The following is a 19024-nucleotide window of genomic DNA, read 5'->3' on the forward strand; positions in this document are numbered from 1 at the left end:
GATATTGCATCTTTTCTTCAAACATTCTCAAGGTTGTTTATAACTGTTATGATTTAGATATTAGGTGTCCCCCAAAAGCTCATGTGTGAGACAATGCAACAACATTCATAGGTGAAGTGATTGGGTTATGAGAGCTGTAACCAATCAGTGACTTAATCCCCTGATGGAGATTAACTGAGTGGTAACTGATGGCATGCTGGGATGACTGGAAGAGGGATCACTGGGGGCATGCTTGGGGGGGTATATATTTTGTATCTGGCAAGTGGAATCAGAGTCAGTCTCTCTCTTTCTCTCTTTCTCTCTCTCTCTCTCTCCCTCTCTCCCTCTCCCTCCCCCCCCCTCTCTCTCTCCCTCTCCCTCCCTCCCTCCCTCCCTCTCTCTCTCTCTCTCTCCCTATCCCTCTCTCTCCTTCCTGATCATCATGTTAGCTTCCCTCTACCACACTCTTCGGCCATGATGTTTTGCCTCTCCCCAAGGCTCAAGGAATGTAGCTGACTGAGACTATAGATTGAGACCTTGGAACAGTGAGCCCAAAATAAACTTTTCCTTCTCTTAAATTGTTCTTGTCAGGTCTTTTAGTTACAGCAGCAAGAAAGCTGATTAAAACCATGACTTAATTACTGGGGCTGCCACTCAGTACACAGTGCCACCCTTAGTTATGTTGGCAGTTGAAACCAACCATCACTTTATACAAGTCAATGTACATTTTTTGCACATCATAAGTCTTCTGATAATATTTTTCTGCCAATCAAACCACAAGGTCATATTTAAAGGCAGTTGTAGACTGTGAATTCTGTTAATAAGAAGAAAACAGATTGATACCTTCAAGAACGCTGAACAATTAAAATTGCGAACTATTGGAAATATGAGACAAAAAGGCTTAAAGTTTTTCCCAGTGAATTGGAGGCAGTGTTTACATGATTTTTTTTTTTTTTTACTTCAGAGAGTATTTTTATAAAGCAAGATTTTTTTGTACAGATAAACTGGCCATGTCAAATTAATTTCTTTTAATACTTTATAGGATCTGTTAGTGGTGTAGAGGTATGGAGAATGTGCCAGAGCTTTAGAGATGGTCCAATCAGGCTGCTAGGTCTTTGTTTTATTTTTCCTCTCAGTTTTTTATTGGTTTATTATAGTTGTACATATTGATGGGATTTTTACATATTCATACATACACACAATATAACAATATAATTTTGGACAATATCATTCCCCAGCATTTACCCCTTCTCTCCCTACCTCCCACCCCTTGGTCCCTTTCTTCTACTGATCTTCCTTTGATTTTTAGGAGATCCACCCCCATCTTTGTTTTCTTTTTACCTCTCTAGCTTCTGGGACTTTGCTTTTTTGATATGATTTCCATCCACTGAAATCTGGATGCTGGGAATTCAGGCATATTTGGCTCCCAAAGTCAGAAAGTGGTTGCTGAGAAGATCTGTCATAGATGTCTTAAATCTAAACATAACCAGACCTGGTTGTTCCTTGGGAAGCTCCAAATCCTCTAATGTGTGACATTATTTGTTTGTGGATACAATAACTACACTCAGAAGACCGTGGAGGAGAGGAATCTTGGAGGGAGATTTTCAGGGTACTGAAAACTCTGCAAGCTAGGAGGACTAAGTCTGAGTACTTGAATGGACTGATATGTCCTCAAATAGGCTGCATTGCCCCCCCCCCCCCAAGGAATGTAATTCTTCCCTTTTGTTCTTTCTTATCTGAGCCAAGATTAGAAATCAAAACGCCTCCTGTGTGTGTACACCAGGAGCCTGGGAGGGGTACCGTTTCCATTTCACATACACTTGCTTTCATCTGCTTGCCCAGGGATGGCCTGAGAAGACACCCAATATTCATACATCACAGGCAGGAGAATGCCTTCTAAAGAAATAATCTTTTTGAAATAAAATTTGAAGTCATATAGAAGTTTCATAAGAAGAATCAGATGCTTCTCTCTTTTCTCCCCTCATTTTATGACGGTGTTAATGATCATGGTCATGATGTATGCATAAACTGATTTTCATTTTTTATTTCATATTTGATTAAATTCTGTTTTGTTTTAGTTAAACCATCATATTGGAAAGCAGAAATTGAAATACAGTTTTCTTTTCTCTCTTTGTAATAAATATATGGTGGTTCCTTTTGGGGACTTCGGTTGGGTAATATTCCATGTGGGAAAAGGAAACATGGTATTAAGTCATGTGAAAAATGCTAATGCTAATGATAAAATGCATGCTGTGAGGGTGTGCCTTCAATCAAATGACTTAGGAAGAGAAAACTTGTCCAAATCAGATGGTAGTTTCTCACTGAATAAACATAATTTAAGAAAAAAAAAATAAAGGTTGGAAAATTATAGGGACAGAGCTTCTATGAAGAGGCCCATATTGCTTTTTCATCACTTTCCCTTTTTATTTGCCTTTGTATAAACAGAAGGCCTCAACCTTCAATACCCTTCTTCCTGCAGAAGGTATTGTCCTTCTGCAGGAAGAATACCCTTCTTCCTGCAGAAGGTATCTTCCTTCTGCAGGAAGAAGGGTATTGAATGAGCAAGTTTGCACAAAAGTACTAGCAATTTAGTTTAATCCAATCCAACTTATTTATGGAGTATCGATTTTAGTGCATTCTGTATAGATAATGATGGGCAAAATACTAGACACTTGTCATCACCTCCCAGAGACACTTATATTTTTAGGAAGGGTTAGTGCATACTCAGATAAGGCAGATGCTTGGTCCACTGGAACAGCATGGAGTTGAGCCAGGTGCAGCAGCAGGTTTGAAATTTCATAGACCTGAGTTTGAACTTGACAAACATTCTTTGTTTGTGTGTTAGGAGAACTGCAAATACTTCTGGGCTTGAGCTTAAAGGGAATGTGTGGCAGGGGAAGGAGATGAAAGGCCAAGAAATGGACCCACTTATATCAGCCAGATGGAGCATTCTTTCTTTTTTTTCTTTTGAAGGGGTTTGTGTGAAAGTAAAGGAACATCATTGAAGGATATTAAGTTGAGGGGTGACATGATAAATTTGGGGTTTACAAAAGACATCCCAGGGGCAGGATGCAATTGAATTGGGAAAAGAGGAACAAGGGGCCACAGGAGCACAAATAAGAGGTTATTGAAAATTATTAGGATTCAAACAAAGGCAGCAACTTTGGGGTTGGAGAGACAGAGGTGGGTCTAAGGAATGCGAAGTGCCAGACCATACAAAGTTTTACTGATTTGCATATTTGTTACTTGTGCATATGTGTGAATGTATGTACATGTGCAACATTCTAGTTGGAAGCTATGCACAACTCTCATTTAATGTATTTAAATGCTTTCTGAACATTGAATATTCGTTCTAGGGGAGGTGGTCATTTTCCTGCCATCTGAGTTACTCAAACAAGGTCACCATGGGTCTTTAGGGTGGTTGGGTCTTTCAGGCAAACTTAAATTAGCAGTTCTTAAACATTTTTCTCTGGTTAAATATCCATGGGCCTACTAAAGTGAAATGCTGGTCAAAACCGAGTGGATATCCTATTAACTAGTCAAAAGTAATGAAAACATCTTCAGTTGGTGACAAATATTTCCTATATTTTTACAATTAAATTATTTTTAATTTTTAAAAATTTTTATTCAAAAATATAATCACTTGGCAAAGTGCAAAACTGCAAACACTATATTGAACCACTGCATATTTATCCATTTTTTATGACATGAGAGGTGTTAAAGTCTGAGACCTGCTAGACTGATGACCTTTGAGGGCCCTTTGGACTCAGATTGCATGCTTTTATCAGAATATTTCTGCGTGGAGAAGTACTTTCGTGTAGATCAACAGAATGATATGATTGACTTTATTTAACCTTTCGAATAAAACAAATCAGTTGTCTCCAACTCTAACTGCAGAAAATGCTCCCAAAGTTTTCAAGTACAGTCTTTTTCAAAATCCAAATTCTAAAGTGAAATTGATGACATCTTACAAACACTTGCTCAAATGTTCCTTTCGCAGTAAGATACAACATTGGAAAAATGTTAAGAGCCAAACTGCCAACATCACTCACCAAAGGCAACTATTTTAGAAACCTTTCCACATAGACCTTCAGGCCTGCGTTAAGCCATTTTCCATATGTGACTTTGGGGCCCTGAAACTGCCCCCTGCCCCTTTTCCTTTATCTTAAGGTACTGTTGACTAGCATTGCATTTAACTAAGCTTCCAGTCCTGTAAGGGTGCCTCTAAGTGTCTGTGCAGTCAAATGCCACAGGATTTCAAATGGAAATGACATGAATTAATTTCCTGAGAAGAACAAAAAGAAAAGGAAAAAGTCAAGAAGAACAGCAGCTCCTTGTAACACAGTATGCAGATTAATAGCACCCACTGATTGATTGAAGTGTCAGAAAAGTACCTTTCAAATATAAATGAAGGCACAGAGAGTGTTTGGGGGCTTTTTCATTCTCTCTTATTCATATGAAATATTAACTGATAAATTTTAGGTAAAATTAGTTTTCCTAAGTATTTAGCTTTTTTCCTATCACCAAAGTCACCTTTTGGGACAAGAGTCCCTTGCAAAAGAGGACAAGGTCCATGCAAAGTCACAGAAAAAAAAAATTAAAATGCCTCACACTGATGTATAAAAACCTTCTTTCTCTGGTTTCAACCTCCTCTCAGTCTTTCTCTGACCTTCTCCCATGTCACCAGCTCCTGCATTTTGTCCTCTCCAGTCACAGAAGCCTCTTTCCATGTCCAAATAGGGTCTCTGCACTCCCAATTCCCTCTGCTTATCACCTTTCCCCTCTGCCTTTTGCAGGTGATAGTCTTTTGGACCATCTCTTCCAAGAAACTGAAGTAGCCTCCCAATGTCAAGTTACATCACTATGTTTTAATTTTCTGCAGAACTGTTATCTGATGTCTTCTTTTATTTGTAGAGATGTTTATCTGCCTCTGCTAGATGTGCTGTCCCTGGAAGCATGGACCTTGACTTTCTTGCTATGACTGTATCCTCTATTCACTGCATGGTCCCTGGCACAGAGCAAGTGGTCAATTCAAATATATGAAAGGATGAGTAAAACAGTAAATGTTTGATCTGGAGCCAATTGTACAGCATTGCTAAGGGTAAAGGTAGGAATCTGAGAATGAGGCATGCCATTCCTTTAGCAAATGCTTCTGGTCACCCTTAGGGCTTAATTGAATGGTAACTTTATGTCCAGTGTTGGTTAGATCCTGTCAAATACAAAAATGAAAACAAAAAAGGAAGAATATGTGTTTGTAACTTCTCACCATGTATATTTAATGCTGGCTAAAAGTTTGGATCTTAAATCCAACACCAGTGTTGAAACATTGACTGTACTACTTCCTAGCTGTGCTGCCTTAGCTGGGTTACCTAACCTCATCAATAACAGGCCACATCTATTCCACAGTGTTAAATGAATTAAAATGAAATAGTGCATGTGAAATAACACAGTGGCTGACATCTCATGAGCACTTGGTTATTACTGGCACCTGCTGTTACAAATATGTGATACAAAGTTATCAGTCACTGTAGGTTCTCTTCCATATATTCTTACTTCACCAGCAAGATCACCGTTGGGCTCTCCCTTAACAATGCAGCAAAGGTGGAAAAGAAATCAGACTCTTGCTCTGCATTCTTTGGACAATTCTTCCTTGGTATCTTTACCTATCTCATCCAGCCAGACTTCCCAACTAGAGGTTAAAGTTAGTTTCTTCTACATGAATATATAGCAAAACAAATGTTAATACTGTTTCTGGGAGTATATTAAGGAAAATGTCATTTTGCCCTTATCTTTCCTATAAAGATTTAGTTATTGTATCTTTAAAAAGGTCAGCCTTTTCCTTTTCCCGAATGTCAAAAGAAATCTCCAAATGTGGTGTGACCTTGAACTAATTGCTTTCCCTTTCAGTGTCTCAGTTTGTCTGTTTTAGGTAAGCATACTCATTCCTAATGCTGCAGTTGCTCACTTCACAGTAGCAAGGTGAAAATTAATGTATCTTGTTCTAAACCAGGTTCTCCTTTGAAATCCCCCCCCACAACTCTACATATTCATTCATTTGCATTACCCCTTACAGGTAACATTTTTTTGCAAGCATCTCTCCCTTTACACTCCATCTGGTTTCATTTCAGTTTAGGTCCAGAAGGCTCTCCCTAGTCCCAGACTGTCTCTCAGTCTTTAGTTTGCTCCACCTTCAATTCAGCCCACTCACAGCTGATACATAGCTGACAGTGCCAGCTATCACACAAGGTTGCAAGGCACATTTATTGAGTACTTACTCTGTCAGACACTGTGCTAAGCACTTCACAAGCACTGTCATTTAGCTATAGCTGTAATGACTGCCATGCCCACACTCAGAGATTCTAATTAGCTACTTGACTATATCTACATTCATTATTCTTTATAACATGGCCCTCAACTTGGACTGCCATTTACTATTTAATGATTTTGGTAAAGATATGCAATCTTAAAAGACATCAGTTTCCTCATATAAAATAAGGAAAGTAACTGTAAAACTTCATAAGGTTATACAGGGAGGGGTGTGTGTGTGTGTGTGTGTGTGTGTATGTGTGTGTGTGTGTGTGTGATGTATGTGTGTGTGAGATAGGGAATTCTGGGAATTGAGCTCAGGGTCTTGGTCATGCTAAGCACAGACTTCTATCACAGACCCATATCCACAGCCCTGTGGAAATTTTTGTCTGTGGCACCATTGGTATTTTAGGTGAGATGCATTCCTCGTTCAGGGAGGACACCCTACCTTTGAATGATGTTTAGCAGCAACAGTGGCCTTTACCCACTAGATGGCAGTAGCACCTCTTTTCTCCCCTCCCCCCAAACTCCTGAGCCCCATTTTTTGACAATCAAGGTGTTGACCAGCATTGCCTAACCCTCCCCTCTTTCCACCCCTTTGAAAACTACCAGGACATTATGGTGAAAAACAATATACTTTTAGACACTGGACATACTGGACATACACTGTCCCTTTCCAGGTACTGGTGTGCAATTTGATGCTCTAGCTTCCCTGAAAAACCAGAGGACCTGGAGTTCTCAAGATGAATCCTGCATTTTTCCTCCTCCTCAACTTTGGGGTTCTTACTAGTGTAATGTTTTCCTACCTCACTTCTCCCTTACAAATCCCTATCTATCCTCCAAAATTCCTTTCCTGCCAGAAATTTCCCCTAATTTTTTTTTCCCAACTATATGGTATTTCTCCCTCTAAACACTTTTAAAGAATCACTTTCACACCCTAATTGTGACCTTCGTATTTTGTCATATTGTATAGTTATTTGTATGATTGTATCATCTTTTCTGTTCGAACTGAAAATTCCATGACAATGAAATTCTTTGCTTCTGTAAGGAAACACAGTTTCTGGCATGCATTAACTGTTTATTAAATATTTGTTAAGTTAGATTCAAGATGCAAAATAAATAAATGACTTATTATAAGGCAATGACTAAAAATGTTAGAGTGAACTCAAAATGATTAGAGAATAAACATTGAAAGCGTATGTAGGTGCTTTTAAAATAGGCAGATAATTGAGCCAATAGAAGTTTATTATTTAGACTATTCATGAGACTGCCTTGGTTCTCTGTTTATCTTTGCACATGTAGGAATAGCTGGGAAAGAATTATAGTTATTATTTGGAAACTATCAACTGATTTGCCTACTGATAGAACTTTTATTCTTCTGTAAAAAAACAGAATTTATCAAATAAAGTCAGTACAAGCAAATTCACATTATTACCTTTAATAATCAAGAAGGAGGGTCGGGGAGGCCACTGTTAATGTGGAATGATGCGAATGAAATGGAACAACATTTTCCTTCCTCTGTCTTCCTGTAGTTTTGTAAAAAGTACCAACACCCTCCCACACACACTTGTTTGCTATAGTAGGTGAAATTCCCAGTTTTCTTAGAGTTTCAAATACAGATGAGTCTATTCACAGCCATTGTTATATGATGCAGTTATAATAAAGTAGAAAAGACAAGCCCAGTAACATTAATACTTACTATCATTTGGACTATGTCAGGTTGAACAATGGGACCCCAAAATGTCCATATTTTAATCCCAATAACTTGTGAATATAACACCGTACTTAGAAAAGGATTGTGACATAAAATGATTATCCTGGATTATCTGGGTATCTCCATTATAATCCCAAGGGTCTTTACAATAGCAAGGCTGGGTGACAAGCAACTTGGTCTATCGGTCAATTTAAGAGTGGTGAGGGGGCAACTGATTCAAGGCAGACCAAGCAGAGCTTTATTAAGAACCCAAATAGGGAGGAGACACCTTGGGTTCACTGATGTTTCCAGAGTGATAGAACATAAGCCTGCAGTTGTTTGGGAATTTCTTTACCACCAAATAGTAAAGGCTGACTGAGAAAATCGCAGCACTGAGGAATGCAGAGTTTTGAGCATACCACTTAACACCATGCATCAGTTGACAAGCTATTCAGCATCTTTATCTAGCCATGCCTGAAGCTATCCTCTTCAGAAATTGTTTGGTTATATGACCAATAAAATATGTGTTTAATATATATGGATACATATGTACTTATATTTAATATAGCATGGGTATACATATGTATCATGTATGTGATATATTGATAAGCTGATTTGGTTGGGTTTTATTTATTGGAAACATAAAAAGTGATGACATGAAAGTGTGGAACAGAGAACATGACAAATATATAAAATGATTTTATTTGTGGATTATAAATACTTATGGTACAAAGTCCAGATAATATTAATAAATACATTAGCCAAAACATGAAGCCTTTCAACACTACAGAGCAAGACATAACAACAGCTACTATATAAGCTTTTTCTTTAATGGACCATAAATACAATATAGTAAGTAGGAGACTGGGGGAAATTTTGTAAAGAATGAGGCATCTAAACTTGATCTTGAAGGACACATGGAAGTATGGTAGGCAAAGAGAAAGTAACCTATACATATATGGACAATTTTTTTTTTCAGTGTTGAGACTTGAACTCAGGACTTCAAGAATGCTGGTTAAGTGTTGTATATCTAAATTCTATCCCTACCCTGAAGTACTGATTTTTGACAAAGGTGAAAAGATAATTCAGAGGAGAAAGCAATTAGATAATAAAGATAATAAAGCAATTAGATGTACATATGCACCACTCTGAACTTGAGTTCATACCACATGCCATATGTTAAAATTAACTCAAAATGGATTATACTTAGCTGTAGAATGTAAAATCATAAAACTTCTAGAAGTAAACATATGAGAACAATCTTTTGTGACCTTGAGCTCAGCAGTTTTGCCACGCATTTGTTGGACCCTCAAGGTTCTATACACCCCTGTATCCACAGTTTTGCTGGGTGCATGTGAATTGGAGTCCTGTTCCTGCAGCCCTTCTGGGCTGAACTTGCATGCTATTTGCTCCAATGGTGTGGGATTGTGGCCCCATCCCTATGGCTCTAGTTAGCATTATCCTAACTGGAGTATTTGATCACCTGTCCCTGCTCTGAATCTCTGCCTGGTTGTGTACCCGACTCTAAGTGGTTCCATCTTTGAAACCAACTGGTGGAAACAGTCTGACCCTACAGCTTCATGGATGTAGCACATGCCAAGATGGAAGTTTCAGGAGCCATACCTGTGATAGCAAAAGATTGTGGCTACAGAGTACAAAGGAGTAGAGCTCACAATGAGAGGTGTACCTGAGAGCAGCAGTCTCTTTGAAATGGCCAACACACGGACCCTTACACTCTGGCCCCACAATAGAAGAGGCAGCCCCAGTTACAACTGAAATAACTTAGAAGTTATTCTTCATTATCTGGAACAATAGGTCCTGGCTTCTACTTAGATGGCTGACTAATCTCCTTATCAGATGGCCATTTGGCCAAATTCTTGGTGTTCATTCCTGAACATACCTTTTCATTCTCTACAACATTGATACGCTGAGAATTTTCCAAATTTTTTATGTTCTCTTTTCCCTTTGATTAACAGTTTCTTCTTCGAGTTATTCATCTTTTCCTGTATTTTAATATAAGCAGTCAAGAGGAACTGGGATCTTCAACACTTACATATTTTCTCAGCCAGATATCTAATGTCACCTCTTTTATGAGTTAAACCTCCACAAAACATGAGAACATGAATATGATCCACTCTGATTCTTTACCACTTAACACCATGGATGGCCTTTCCTCCAATGGCAAGCTCCTTACTATGTCTGAGTCTTCATCAGAGTGGATTTTGCCATCCATAATTCTAATAATATTTGGCTCACAACTACTTAAGTATTCTCTAAGAATACTTTCTTAGAGAAGGGGATAGAACAGCATAGGGATAGAACTTAGTTAAGGAACACTTGACCAGCTTTCTATGTGGCTCACCTCTTCTCTTTCTGAGCCTCACCAGAATTACCCTTTGCATTTTATTCATAGCAATTTTGCTACCAGGCACCTCAGAACTCTTCCCGCCTTTACCCATTACCCAGCTCCAAAGGCACTTCCACATTTTATGTATTCGCTACAGCAACACTCCCACTTCTTGGTACTAATTTTACTTACACAAACCAAGTAAGAATTTAGTTGATTTCCCATCTGTTTAACTTCTAGGGACACCATGACTAACTAACAAAGCCCTAAGTTCACATGAGTCAGACCATTCTGACTGCTGCTGTGACTCTACTGTCCATTAGAGCAACTATGTCCACCTTAGTTGTGGTGAGCCCCAACACCTGACCCCTGACATGCCAGGTTCCCATTATGCCCATTGCCTTTAGTCTTTCCAATTGAATGGTTGCTGTCACTTCAGGCCTACAGAAAAGGGAGATCACAGACCTCCTCAAGAATGCCAGGGCTACCGTCACAAATATAATTTTCCAAAGTGTTGGTCAAACGTAAGTTCTCTGAACTATTCCCACTATGGAAGAGTAGGGCTTAAATGATAAGTTTATCCTAACACCCCAATCTCCCCAAACCTTTGAAACCTTATCTCTTTATTAAACAAAAGGTATTTGGGTATTTTCAATTTGCTCAGAGTGGGCTTTTTTTGTCCATGATTCAACCGACCAAACAAACTGTTGAATTCCTAACTTCTTGGGCTGGAAAATTAAATGCAGAACCTTTGCTTACTGAGTCCATATCAGTAAATTCAGCCCTATTATACTTTGTGTTCCTTCCACTGTCCATTCTCATACATCTTTCCTAGAATCAAAAATACTTATTTTGGAGTATAGCATATTCTTCTTGGGTCATACTTTGTACCTCACCTTGGTGTCCTGCTGGGACTTAAGTTTAATTATAGGGAGATGGTGACAGTGTGTCCTAAAGAGTGTTATCATTGTGTTTCTTGGCAGTTACTTCAGGGGAGATCCTTACCTCTTCCATAGGAAAGGCAGGGTTAATCCCCTCAACTGAAGGTCAAACAGTCAATACCATTGGAGTAGGAATGCTGTTGTCACATTGGGTAAAGAGGCCACTTCCTCTGTGGTCACAGAGACCACTTTGGCTTGAGGTGGGGATCATAATTCCTGGGGTTGGCTTTTTCTAGCAAGCATCTCAAAACTCTTTCCTTCTTACCCAAGATCCTATTCCAAAACTGTTTGCATGATTTAGGTATTTACTACTGCAGGACCCATTTTCCAGCACCGTTTTCTGTCTTGGTCTAATTATGCTGCTCTGATAAAATACTGCAAACTGGGTATTACTTATAAACAACAGAAATTCTTTTTTCTCACAATGCTGCAAGCTGGGAAGTCCAAGGTCAAGTCACTGACAGATGTGGTATCTGGTTGTTCTCTCTTTATGGTTCAGAGATGGTGCCTTCTTTCAGTGTCCTTACAGGAGCAAGGACAGTGTTCTTAGGAGGAGCAAATGAGCTCTCTTGGATGTCTTTTATATTTCAATTTACAAAGGTTCTGCTCCTATCCCCTAATCATAATCCCTTAAAGCTCACCTCCTAATGGCATCATTTTGGAGACTGGAATTTGAACATAGGGACTTTAGGGGTACAAACAGGGTGCTAAAGCCAAACTTCCTGAGTTTACATCCTAAGTGCCCTCTAGAAACTGTGTAAAATTAAGTTTGTTCTTCTGTTTCCTCATGCATAAAATGGGAATTAAAATAATATTAACCTCCAAGTGCTGTTTTGAAGTTTGACTATATACACAAAATTAATACCTGCAAAGTTGGTGCATGCCACATATAAGCTGACATAGTTAATATGATTTTTTTGGTTATTCTGGTTATTATTAATATTTTAACAAGCTTTCTGATAAAAAACTCACACACTGTGCAATTCAATTATCTATTTGTAAATTTACTGTTTTGTTTTGTCATATTCACAGATGTGCAACCACAACCACAGTCCCATTTGAAAATATCATGTCAACCTAAAATGCAACTCTGCCCATCAGTGGTCATCCCCCAAGCTATCACTCCACCCTCAGCAACCACTAATCTACTTTCTATTTTTGTAGATCTGCTTATTTTATATTCAAATTCATATAGATCTATATTCATATCATATTCATATTCAACATTTCATATAAATGAAATCTCACCATATGTAGTCTTTTGTATCTGGCTTCTTTCACTCGGTAGAATGTTTTGAAGGATCATCTATGTCAAAGCGTATATCAGTACTTCATTCCTTTTTATTACCAGATAATATTGCACCCTATAAATATACTGCACTTTATTACAGTATTATTTTTTCAGGATGATGTGCTTTAGAGTAACACGGAGAGAGAAAACAGAAGCAGAGGTGTGTTCTTAATGGTGTCCAGGCTCCAGAGCAGCAAGGAGATATTTTTAACTAGAGAAGGGTTAGGGTATTTGAGAAGAAAAGCTGAACATTTTGTGGAAGCATGCCAGAGACATATCTGCTTCCTTAAGGAGGGCCCAGCCTAGAGTCCAAGGACTAATAGGTGATTTCTTCCATTAATAAATAGACAACTTAATGCGGAAGGAAGTCCTGCCTTCTTACTAGCCTTGTTAGCTTGGGGAAGCGTTTAAATCCCAGGATTGCCAATTCTCTGCAATCCTTCTCCCCTTTCCATTCCCCTGGTCCAGGCCCATTCTTACCTCATAAAGCCTACTCTGAGGATCACATCTTAATGATGGTAAAAGTGTTTTATGAACTGGAACATGATTTTTAAAGTCCAATTATACTTCCATAGTACAATGTACTACTAGCATTTTAAAATGTTTTCTGATGGCAGAAAAATGCTTTAGGAATCCTTTAAATTCTTAGGAATTGACAGGTACATACAGAAAAAAAAAAATCAAAAGCCTCAAGTAGTTATTTTGGTTGGTGAAAATGGGTCCTAAGAGATTCTGGGACCCTTTTAGGTAGGAAACTATCATACTCATCTTTATACCACATTGCCACAATTTATAGGATGTAGTAAAATTTCAATGAAACTACTTTGTTGAAGCAAAATGTGTATTATTGTGTATTAATCAGTGTGTATACAATTTGAATGCTATATTCTTCAGTCATATGGAAGAAGCAAAGTATTATTGATACTAACCTGGCTTATATTGAATGAGAATATACTCTATGTCAGGCAACACGCTAAGCTCTTTGGGTACATTAACTCACAACAACCAAAGGAAAGAAAAATAAGACCTTTTTAAATTTAAAAAATAACTCATGAGGTTGGGACTTTAAGTCAATTTGATCTTAAGTCAAAGCTTTTAAAAAGGACATTTTGTTTGGGTTGGGGTTGTGGCTCAGTGGTAAAGTGCTCACCTAGCATGCATGAGGCACTAGATTCAATTCTCAGAACCACATAAAAATAAAAAAATAAATAAAGGTACTGTGACCATCTACAACTAAAAAATGTATACATTAAAAAGGAATTTTTGTTTGCTTTTATTAATCAGTGTTAAGTATAATTACCTATGAACTCAAATCCAAAGACTTAAGATCCTAAAGAAATATTGGGTTAAGGGAGAATATATTGTTTTGTTTGGATTCCATTGAGAAATATTCTGAAAAACAGGCATTAATCCTGAGTTTGATCTTCCACTAAATGGCTCACCTATGCTGATTCTTAATTAATGATAGTCTTTAAACACACCTAGCAGTCCTCAGATTCTTTATGTCATTAACTCTGCAAAACCAGAAAATGCGTCCATATACTGTGCCACCATATTTTATCTTGTCATTTTTTCCAAAACTTTTCAAAACTCAACTCATCCATGAAATCTGCGATTGAGGCGGAAGCCACCCAGACATTCTGTTAATATCCTCAGTGTGATTGATATTTCTCTCCTGCAGTGTGGCGAGATAGCATATGCGTATATGTGGGCAAGCGTATATATCTTTATGTTAATGTGCATCTGTTCCTCTCCTCTCTATCATATACAATTAAGGTATTAAGCTCCTAAGGTCTGCCCTTCTTTCCCTCCAGGAAAGGGAGCACTATTTTTACCCAGGTAGCCACAGTGCCCAGCTAGCGCCATGGCATGATGTACACGTTCAATAAACATTTATTGAATGAGCGAGTGAGTGCTCAATGATGACAGTGACAACTTTGAAGAAAAATCTCTCCTCGCACACAGAGAAAATAAGATCACGTACAAATATAACTGCAAATAACTTGCCTTCTCGGGTATTTTATTTTTAAGCATTCTCAGCTGAAATGTGCTGTGGAATGGCTGAGACATAACAGGTAATTTTCATTTCACCTCTGTTTTCCAAATGGTTACCACTTACCAAATACACCATACTTAAAGTGTGAATTTTCCCCCCTTTGGGTATGCTATGATGCTGTATTCTTTTCTTTTCCTCTTGCTGTTAAAGCTCTGGATTTCATTAATGTCTTGCTATTTATCATGAATGTATTTCTTGACTTGGGCAAGAGAAGAATATATATATATATATATATATATAGATACATATATGTGTATATATATATATATATTCATCTAAACATTCCTATAAAACATAAAACATGATGTACATTTATTTAACTAAATATATATGTATATATATATATATATATATATATATATATATATATATATATCCCCAGATAGTCCCCTGTCTATACATAAAGAGCAGAGCGTAATTATGAATGATTATCTAGTGGTTTATTGTATCCACAGAATGGAACATGATTTTAAAAGTCCAATTATATTTTTAAAGTCCAAATAAAATGTTCTTTATTTTTAGGTATTGTGGTTCATCCCAATATATTGCAACATTTTTAAATGCTCCAATGATCATACATATACATTTATCTTCATTCATTTATCCACTGGTTTTGTGTGGGTAGGGTTTGAACCCAAGCCCTCATACATGCTATGCATGTACTCTACCACTGAGATACAGCCCAGACTTTCCACTGGTATCTTTAAGATAAATCTTTGAAAAGAAAATATTAGGTCAAGGGCAGGAACCTTTTGATATGTATGCCATATTGGTTTCCAGAAGGGTTATATCAAATTACACTCTCAATAGCCGTTTATGAAAGTGCTCTCTCACTCTGCTCTTGACACTATTGCGTGTTTTAATTCAGTTTTTAATTTAAAGAGCAAGGAGGAGGCATCCCACAGGGCTTGAAACCTCCCTGAGTAGGGCTATATTAGATTTATGGTGAAAGATTTGTTAACCAGGGCCTGAGTCATGGGAGTGTGGGCATGTTTGTTCTATTACCAAGAACTCTATGAATCAGATCTAATAACTATTTCAGTCACTACCAATACAGCCACATTGCAGAGACAACCCAAACTGGAAAAAGCTATATATTTTTTATCCAAAAAATTCCCATGGATGTGATAATGGCAAATATCCTTTTAGTTCTCTTTAGATTGGGGCAATAATATTGCTTCACTGGAAATTATGTATCTCATTTTAGACACCGGGGATCTAATTTATAGTTATGTTTCCAGAAATAAGTGAAGCTCTATTTGTTTCTAAATGAAAATGTCAATCATAAAGTAACAACTACTGCAACTTACCCATGTAGATGTCTACTTTTTGTATATAAACCAGGAACCTGACAAGGCTATTTAGAACTTTACACGTTCCAATCTGTTGCCCTGTCCATTTAACAACCACTCAGAGCACAATAATTCTCAGTATTTCCATTAGCACGGAGAAGGCAGAATAAACTTCAGTGCTGACAGGACCAATTCCTACTAGAGTAACAACTACAAATGGGTCAAAAAATCTGCATGCCAGTGCTTATACATCCCATAAGAGGAAGACAGATGACAGTTAATTAAATAATGGTTGCATTTTCTGATTTCCTCATGGTTTCAATAAATTTTTGCAAAAGATTCTTGGCAATTTTCTTTAAATATCTAGACATTCCTATAGAACATGATATGCATTTATTTAACTGATTCCCAATATAACTTGAAACTTCATAAATCTCAAGGCAAATTAAAGTTAGAGTGTTCCCATTATGATATGATTTCATTATGCTGTGATTTTTATTGGTGCCTGGAAACTAGATAACCTTGAGTTTCTGAGTGTAATGTTTTAGGGTAGACCTAGTGCAGATAGGTATAGGTTTCCCTTCAAGTATCAGGGCTTTTAAATTATTTCTTTGGTTTTTTAATATGTTGAAGGAATGATGATATATAGGTTTTCAAAACATCAGGGAAGAAAACTGGTTCATTTCAAATTAGGTAGGCAAATATGTATATTTTAAAAAATAGTGCTAGAGAGATGTAATTAATCTAACCAATTCAATCATTCATTCAACTAATATTTACTAAACATCCAAATCAATATGTATTTGTTTGTATTCAATTTAGAGAGATCCTAAATTCTTAAAATTAGGGTCCTGAATGAAGAATTTTATTCTTTCTGGAACCAGAACTCCTAATAGGCCTGGGCTGCTTTATCCCTCTTTATAAGTCTTTGTTTTATGAACGACTCTTAGGTATGATTGCACTTTCCATTTCTTTGCTATTCCTTATCTTTCTTTCAGTGTAATATTGTTTATTTTCTAGGAGTAGGAAATTTCTCTTTACTTAATGGGTTGCAATTTCCCAAATACCAATTAGAGCTATGGGTATCTCTGATTGGCATCCTAGCAGAAGGAAGCTGTGCCTCTGAAATCTAGAACTGGTAACAGAATTGCTCCCCTTCCCCCCTCCCCAATTCATACCTTACAGATAATAGTAAACATTCTGGCCAGTTCTTTTGTGTGTATTTATTGGTATTAATTGGTATTAATGCTTCCTCTCTTGAAAACCCTTCTATATCTTCCATCTGGACACTGATAGATCTTTGGTCCACTCTACATGTCCTTCCTGACCTCACCTTCTTAACAATCATATTAACTTATCCTCTTTCATGGATTCATTAGTTCAAGCATGCTTTTAGTCACTTATTACCCAAATTACAAAATTATGCTCCTTCTTGGTAAATATAGCTAGCAGCATATTCTAAGTCAAAACTATTCCCATTCCATACTTGAATGGGCCAGATGAGAGAAACTAGGCTCCTCTTTTAAGTATCAGCAGTCTCTATTCTCTACAATAGCAAAGGCCTTCTCACCAGGAATTTTCCCTTCCTTTAAGAATGAACATAAGGTCGGGTCAGGATTTTTATAGAGTTAATCATACATTTCAGCTTCATATTAGCATACAGGAGTTTAAGTTTTGAGTGTCAAATTGAAAAGGTTAGTCAATCTAGTAGGCCTTTGATATTCTTGAAAGATATACGCAAAAGACCTTTGCTGTTAATCAACTTTGCAAATGTCACTGTATCCATTACTTTTTGGAGATTACTCAAGTTTTTTATCTCATACACCATCTATGCCACCAAGTGGTAAATCAAAAATTATACTAATGCAGATTCTATCTCTGAGACTAGTTCTCTCTGATTTTGGACAATTAATTATTCCCCATGCTTTGTGCCTACAATGGAGTAGTAAATACAGATGAGTGACCTTTCATAGTAAAAGCTTAAAGGATTTGATCTGTTAGATTTTGTCCTTTGCTATTTTAATCTAGCCAAGAGGACAAATCATCAAATTTTTACAAAATCAAACAACCTACATAAATTAAAAATTTTCTTGCTCAGATGAAAAAACACAAATAAGAAGTAAATAGGGTTAATACATTGTACAGGCACTATCCAGTTGAGAACATTCAGTAGGTCCTTATACCTTCTTTTATACTTGACTTGATTCATAGTCCTTTACCAAGTTATTATTTTTTCTTTTCTACGGGTTTATGATTTGAGTTCTGTACTCTCAATATATTATTTTTCCTTGGTTTGTTTTTACTCACAAATAAATCCAAGTGCATAAATTAATTACATTAGGGCTCCAGATTCCCATAATGTCCAGTACACTGAGGACATAGTGAGTTCATATTCTACCTAAACTTCCACATACTCTTTAAAGAATATTTTAATTGTACTCCCAATTAAAAATTATATATACATTGGACTTTTGTTTTTTAAAAAAACAGTTACGATTACAAATGGTACTCAATCAACTTGATGATAACACAAAGAACATACTCATGGCACCCTGAAAATATGTGACTTCTGATCTTTAGTTGACAAAAATTCTTGTTGGAATATTGCTCAGTTTTTTTTTGTTGTTGTTGTTTTTTTTTTTTTTTTGGTACCAGGAATTCAAGCTCCCAAGGGTGTTTAACTGCTGAGCCACATCCCCAACCCTTTTTATTTTATTTTTTTAATTTTGAGATAGGGTCTCACTATGTTGCTTAGAGCCTTGCTAAGGCTGGCTTTGAACTTGTTATTCTCTTGGCTCAGCCTTAAGAGCTGCTCAAATTACAGGTGTGCACTTCCTAAAGGAGGGGAAACCTCAGTACTACAGATGCCTCTATCCTCCCAGCGAAATTCTCTTGAGTTGGCAGGTAGGATCTAAAAATCTTGGTGCAACCAGTCAACTGCCCTTCCTCTTGGCATGTTTCTTCAGTGGTAACAGGGAACAATAACCATCTTCCATATTTTTTTTTTTTATTTTACCATGAGCAGATAACTCCATTATAGTATCTGCCCTGGTCTCTTTTGCTTTCTTTCCTCCCTTTTCTCTTGCTTCTCCAAGGCAAGATTTTACAATTAAAGTTGA

General features: G+C 37.1%; 1 protein-coding gene across 10 annotated transcripts in view; it reads right to left on the reverse strand.

The window, feature by feature from the left end:
* Nucleotides 1-19024, reverse strand: part of Lrrc4c (leucine rich repeat containing 4C) — a 1168074-nt gene that overhangs the window by 177561 nt on the left and 971489 nt on the right. The window lies entirely within an intron of this gene.

This window comes from Marmota monax, unplaced genomic scaffold, assembly GCF_021218885.2.
Source record: "Marmota monax isolate L192 unplaced genomic scaffold, Marmota_monax_Labrador192_F-V1.1 WCK01_AAM20220418_F8-fsc00047, whole genome shotgun sequence".
Classification (NCBI taxonomy): Eukaryota; Metazoa; Chordata; class Mammalia; order Rodentia; family Sciuridae; genus Marmota; species Marmota monax.